The following is a 7,814-nucleotide window of genomic DNA, read 5'->3' as shown; positions in this document are numbered from 1 at the left end:
TAATGTGGTCACGGATGCGTTGAGTCGAAAGAAGCAAATTCCGAATATGCAAGTAAAGTCGTTGTGAACGGTCCTTTCGAATGATTTTCTTGAGAAACTCGGGGAGGTTCAAATTGAGGCATTTGTTAAATTTAAGTGTGAGGAGCGGATTCACAGGCAAACGGAGTCGATCGTTTTAGGCCCGCACGGGTTGTTGTCTTTCCAAGCACGGGTGTGGGTGCCAAAATTGGGTGGTTATCGAAGGTGCTACTCGATGAGTGTAAGACCCAGATTTTTCCGTAAATACATATATGAGATTAATATTTACATAAATAAATGTTTTCAACATGTTAAGCAATCGAATTTGTTAAGACTTGAATATTTGAAATAGATTTTATATAAACATTTGACCACCCATTTCGTCCGACGATTCACGAACGTCATAACTTGTAATAATGATATAATGGTGCATATATATTGACATATATATATATATATATATATATATATATATATATATATATATATATATATATATATATATATATATATATATATATATATAACTTAATAAAATGATATTTAAGTATCTCATTAAATATATTAACTATGGATTATATGCATAAAATGAGACTACTAACTTAAGGATTCGAAACGATATATATATATATATATATATATATATATATATATATATATATATATATATATATATATATATATATATATATATATATATAACGATTAACAACGTAATAACTTCTAAGTTAAAATGTATATATATGTATTGTATTAAGATGTATTAATACACTTTTGAAAGACTTAAATACATATATTAAAATACTTATACTCAACAAAGATAGCTACACTCGTATTCGCATTTGATTTTCTCAAGAAGTCTACTCGTATTCATACGGTAATTTTTACCCGTATTATACGCAGCTTCTATAAGTACTTACTATTGGTATATACCAATAGGAACTAGCATGGGATTCCACTCTTGATTATATCATGCATGACTAATCAAGTTTAACTTCTACCATGAACTAGTCAACTAGCTAGAACTCTTTTTAACACCACTCACCACTCACCACTCACCACTCACTTCATTTCATTTCCAATTTTCTTTCAAATTCTCTCTCAAAACACACACTCTTTCAAGAACACTTCTAGCTACTATTTTTCCAGCAAGAATTCATCAAATACAAGCTTTAACTATAATCTATAATCATCATAAGAAAGATCATTCAAGAACATATCAAGATAATCATCCAATTTCAAGAAGTTTGCTTCCAAACTTTTAATTCATTCCAAGAACACTTCCAAGATCAAGAACATCCACCTATTTTCAGTAACTTTTCATTCTAAATCAGGGTATTAATCATATTCAAGTTTTGGTTCAATTTCTGTAAACATAACTATCTTAAATCAAGTAGTAATCTTACTTAAACGTTGTTTCATTCCATGATTCTACTTCAAACGTTTCTAAGCTTTCAAGAACATCATCAAGCTCAAGATCAAATCTTGATTTTTCCAGCAACCTTATTCATTTGATTTGAGGTAGCAACCTTGTTCATAATCTTGTTCGATTCATATTCATACAGTTATCTTATTCAGAGTATATAACTAGTAATCACTAAAACATAGTTTAGTTAATTCTAACTTGTTTGCAAACAAAGTTAATACTTCTAACTTGACTTTTAAAAACACTTAAACCCATATAATATATCTATATGATATGCTAACATAAGGATTTATAACTTGTAAACATGAAGAACACCGTAAAACTGAACACACACCGTCATAGAAAAATCGGGATCTGTTTTGGGTTGAATATTTAAAACATATCTTAAACTTTGAATTGAAAGTTTGTTTTCTGGAAAAATGTTATTTCATATGAACTTGATAATATATCCAAAAATCACGGTTAAACTCAAAGTAGAAGTATGTTTTTTAAAAAGGTCATCAAAATGTCGTTTTTACGACGGATACGACCATCTTCTTCTAAATTGATTTGTAACTTGTAACTCCGACTACAAACCAACACTTTTACAGTTTAGTTTTGTAAAATTGAGTTCAATACAAAACCATGGCAATTTGATTCACTCAAAACCGATTTGTAATGAAGAAATTATGGGCAAAACAATATTGGTTAGGAAAACTAGTTTTAGCTAAGTGATTAATTAAACAAAATCCATACTAACCATATCCTAGCTAACTTTTCCTATATCCTACATGTATTTAAACATCTCATGACTATTTCCTTGTATTATACTAGTCTTGGTTAATTCCGAGACAATATAATATAATCTTGATTAGTTAAGACAACAGTTATGCAATACGTTCAGATAAACCGTAAGACACCATGTACACAATACGTCTGGGTTAATTCTAAGACAATACGCGTACAATGGGTCATGATTGAGTCTAGAACAATACGTATACAATACGTCTTGATTAAATTCTAAGATTATATATTGGACTATTGGACTATGTTTGGACTACTAACATTGGACTACTAACTTGACAACTTAAATCATCACACGTAGTTGAAAATATGATATGAATATAATTGTATTATATTTTGATATATATATATATATATATATATATATATATATATATATATACATATATATAATTTTTATAGGTTCGTGAATCGTTTCGAGGCCAAGTCTAACTTTCAACGATTTGAAAAATCTATTCAAGTGAGTTATAGTCCCATTTTTACTATCTAATATTTTTGGGATGAGAATACATGCAGTTTTATAAATGTTTTACAAAATAGGCACAAGTATTGAAACTACATTCTATGATGGTTTTGTTATACCAGATATCCCTGTTTTTGCTTGGTAGCCTAAGAATTAGTGTTTTGCCACTAATTGACGCGAATCCTAAAGATAGATCTATGGGAACTAATGATCCCTAATCGGAGAGTTTGAACTGCTTTAGTACTTCGATTTTCAGATGAGGTTCCTGTTTAGGGATATTCTATATGCATTTTGTTAATGTCGGTTACCAGGCAACTAATCATATGAATGATTTTTATGCAGACGAGATTGCTGTATGTTTATGAAAATGAAATCTTGTAGCCTATTATTACGATTTATTATGTAGGCTAAACCTATGACTCACCAACATTTTTGTTGACGTTTTTAAGCATGTTTTATTCTCAGGTGGTTATTAAGAGCTTCCGCTGTTGCATGCTATTTAAAGTCAAGATTTGAAGTCAGTATGCTTGTGCTAAAATGTTTAAACTGCATTCGGATATATTTTTTTGTAACATGTTATTTACCATTATGTAATGGTTGTGTGTAAACTTCGTATTTTTAGATTATCGTTGATTGATAATCTATATTATGTCATTTAAACATTTATTAATAAAATAAAGGTTATGGTTTGTTTTTAAAACGAATGCAGGCTTTGAAAAACGTCTCATATAGATGTCAAAACCTCGCAATGAAACCAATTAATATGAAACGTTTATAATCGATATGAACGGGACATTTCAATGAGGCTCATAAATCGAAATATTCTATTCATCCGGGTGCGACAATGATGTATCTCAACTTGAAGAAAGAGTATTGGTGGCCCGACATGAAGCGAGATGTGGTTAGGTATGTTGAGCAATGTGTCACTCGCTTGCAAGTTAAGGACGAGCACCGAAAGCCTTATGGTCTGGTGCAACCGCTGGAAATTCCGAAATGGAAGTGGGAGCATCTTACCATGGATTTTATCACTAAATTGCCAAAAACGGCGAGAACTCAATATGATACAATTTGAGTGGTTGTCAATAGATTGACGAAAAGTGCCTTGTTTCATCCGATACGAGAGGCGATTTCATCGGAAACTTTGGCAAGGTTGTTTATTAAGGAGGTGATATCGAGATACAGGGTTCCGGTGTCGATTATTTTGCATCGAGATACGCTTTTTACTTCTCGATTTTGGGGTAAGTTTCATGACGAGATGGGTACTTAAGTAAATCTGAGCACCGCATATCATCCTCAAATGGATGGTCAAAGTGAAAGAACCATCCAAACGTTGGAGGATATGCTTTGAGCTTGTGTAATTGATTTTGGTGGAAGTTGGGATGAGCATTTGCCATTGGCGGAATTTTTACCATGCTAGTATTAGAATGCCGCCATACGAAATGCTCTATGGAAGGAAATGTCGAACCCCGATTTGTTGGGGCGAGGTGGGTCAAAAGGAAGTTGGTGGTACTAGGTGGTTCTTGAGACGAACCAAAAGATATAGATTATTCTTGCTCGCCTCAAAGCTGCACAAGATCGAAAAAAGTAGTATGCGGATAAACGTAGGCGACCAATTGAGTTTCAAGAAGGTGATATGGTGATGATTAAAGTGTCGCCATGGAAGGGTGTGATTCGGTTCTGAAAGCGGGAAAAACTTGCTCCTCGATTTATTGGGCCATTTAAAGTGTTGGCACGTGTTGGTGAAGTTTCCTATCGGTTAGAGTTACCCGAAGAGCTTACGGGGATCCATAACAAATTCCACGTTTCCTATCTTCGCAAGTGCCTTGCGGATGAGTCGATGTGGGTACCGTTAAATGAGATTACTCTAAACGACAAATTAGAGTATGTGGAAGAGCCGGTTGCGATTCTTGACGAAAAGGTTAAAGAGATTCGGAATAAGAGAATTCGGACTTATAAGGTGCAATAGCGTCACCGAAAGGGGTCCGAGTGTACTTGAGAATCTGAGGATTTTGTGTTGGAGCATCTGCCATCGTTACATGCCGCTTGGATCGTGGGGACGCGATCTGGTCCAAGTGGGGGAGATTGCAACAGCTCGTGAACACCAGAATTGGCCATGGGTCGCGTCGCGACCCATTCTGTCGTGTCGCGACTCTAGCTGGTTTCTCGTGGGACTGTTTTGTAAATAATCATAAATAAGTTGAGGGCCTTTTTTCAATTTTGCATGGCCAAGTTGGGGATTGTATTTGGGTCAGTTGAGAGCTCTCTTCTCACATTTCACTTCTTCAAAAACACACACAACCTAGTGTGAGAAACCCTAGTAAGAGAAAGCTTAGTTCTTGTGAAGAATGAGCTCAATCCAACCCAAAGTGAAGTTCTATCTTGTTGTAGCTGCGATTTAGTGTGGTGTGACACTTGAGGTAAGAACCCTAGCTCGAATTTTACATGTAATTTCATGTTTTGGTTGGGGTTTGGGTGGTTATGAGTCTAAGACCCAATTACTTGAGGTATTACGGTTCTTGAAGTATGATTTAGGTGTATGAACCCCAACTTGTGATTTTTGGTTTCAATGACGAATTTGCAAGTGCATGACCTTGCAAAAGCTAGATGTTCACTAGAACACTTGCAATTTGGTGGGTTTGTTGGTGTATGAACTTGGTTTTTGGGTGTAAACCCTAATTTTGAGTCAAATGGGTTTTGGTCTCAAAATGGGTCTAAGAGTACTTCAAGTACTAGACCTAGAGTTAGAGTGGTGGACTTTTGGACTAAATCACTAGCTATTAGTGGTTTGGGGTGTTAAGTCATGGTCTTGATTTGGGTTGGTGACCAAGTGCAAAATGGGTGAAATGGCACTTAGGGTTTTTTGGGTTGCAAGAGCTATAATGATTATAGCTTGTTATATGTAATTTGATTTAGGTGACTCGAAGTTGGTTGATTGCAAAGCTCAATGTAACGACCCGCCAAAATCGCTATTGGGTACGTTATTCATTGATTTCATAGTGAGGTTTTGACCTCTACATGATACGTTTTGTAAACATTGCATTCTTTTGAAAAGGCACACCATAAATGAATATCTAATTTCAAGGTTTTTGACATCTGGTGATTTCTACATATAGACAATCACCGTAAATAATAGTTTACAATAATACATCCGTTGACCATGCAGTCAAAATAAGATACATGGTGATGATTTTGTGAATGCAAAGTTTTCTCGAATAAAGCATGTATGACTCCATGCACATAGCTTGTATAACGTATAAGCAAACAGCGGAAGAGTTCTAAGAACCTAAGAATAAACATGCTTAAAAGTATCAACACAATGTTTGGTGAGTTCATAGTTTTAATGTTGCGCATAATCTGTATATAAAGGTGGATCACAAGATTTCAGTTGTTTAATCCAGAAACGTTTATCAAAATATTCTACGAAATTGAGCACCTTGGTAACCAAACTTAACGTATATATAATAAGTACCCCTGTTTTAACATACATGCAACCAACATGTACAATACACGCAAACCAACGTGTACTAAATTCAAATAGCATACGTCCATTTTTTTAGTTCAGGCTAGGGTCTCTATACCTGAAACGGACGGGGATGTCAAGCCCTATGGATCCATATACAACTATTTGCGCCCACCAGTTCTTATAACCGGCAGTTACTAGTTACCAAAGCTAAGGGATTTTCGGTTCAAACTCGGTGTAGAATTTAGTATGTACTTGTATCCATTGCGTTTAAAATAAAGTGCATGTATTCTCAGCCCAAAAATATAGATTGCAAAAGCAATTAAAAAGAGAGCAAATGAAACTCACTTATCAATATTGTGGTTCAATATTGTAGGAAAAGTATGCAGACGCAACGGAGATAACAAATGAAAGGTTAGCCTTTGATTCACGAACAATACCCATAATTCCATACCTTAAACCCACTCAAAAACCCGTTTTGAAAACATTTGAGCAGAACCTCATTGTAATATTTTATGTAAAATAATAATATTAAAATTTGATAGTAATACGGAGTAACATTTACAATTCATATGTGTGCATATGTTATGTTGTCAAAAACATGGATATAAATAGAAATCTAATCACCACATGTAAGTAATTAGATAAATAAAAAAAATAAAAACAAATCATTCATACTTGACCTCTGAAGTTTTGTCCCCTTTTCTTGCCGACGTTTCTTTTTTTAATAATTATAATAATATAATAAATATAATAATAATATAAAAAACGTGTTTTAAGGCAAAAGAACAAACCAACAAATTTTACTATCACCCGTGACTTTTTTTTTAAATCCCGTGATTTCACGAACCACTATTTTATACTCCGTACCAATAATTAACGGTAAAAAGTTATATAAAGGTTCCATAAATTAGGATAATGTTAAAATACTTATTTCTCATCACAACAGCTGAGAGATAAGTTGTAAAAAGAATGTTTCTAAATATATATAAAATATTATATACATTTTTAAGAAATACCTACCACTTCACTATAGTAATCTATATATTGTTGAACTGTGATTTAAACACTAAAAAGTAAATGTATCAATTATATTAGATTGAAAAAGGTGGTGTTGCACATTAGGTGCGGTGGAAGATGAATTATTTTGTTATATATTTCAGTTTAGGACCCTTAACTAGTATATTATAATGTAGTTTAACCCCTTAAGTTTACAAGTTATCAATTAAAACCTATCATAGTAGGTACAAATAATTACTCTGTATCTTGTTAACGAGACTTTCAAAAATATAAATATAATTTCCAAGGAATCATAACTTTTAACTCTTAAAGATAATTTAAATATGTCAAAAGTATTTTATACACGATATCTTTTAGAGTTTTAGTAACAAAATAGAATATTAAAAATATTTTAATAATAGAATTTATTATATCGCAAAACATTTTCATTTTAAAAAATAAATCGCGTAATATTTTATTATCGGGTTTTGAGTTTTTATAATTTGTTCGTGAATCGTCGGAAAGTCCAATGGGTAATTAAATGTATGAAAACAGTTCAAAATTTTTGAGATGAAATCTTACAGACTTTGCTTATCATGTCAGAATTATGAAATCATTTAGAGATTCGAGTTAAAAATAAGTCGAAATTTTTCGGGTCACTACAC

Source organism: Rutidosis leptorrhynchoides, chromosome 10 (assembly GCF_046630445.1).
Source record: "Rutidosis leptorrhynchoides isolate AG116_Rl617_1_P2 chromosome 10, CSIRO_AGI_Rlap_v1, whole genome shotgun sequence".
Lineage (NCBI taxonomy): Eukaryota > Viridiplantae > Streptophyta > Magnoliopsida > Asterales > Asteraceae > Rutidosis > Rutidosis leptorrhynchoides.
This window is presented reverse-complemented; position numbering follows the sequence as displayed.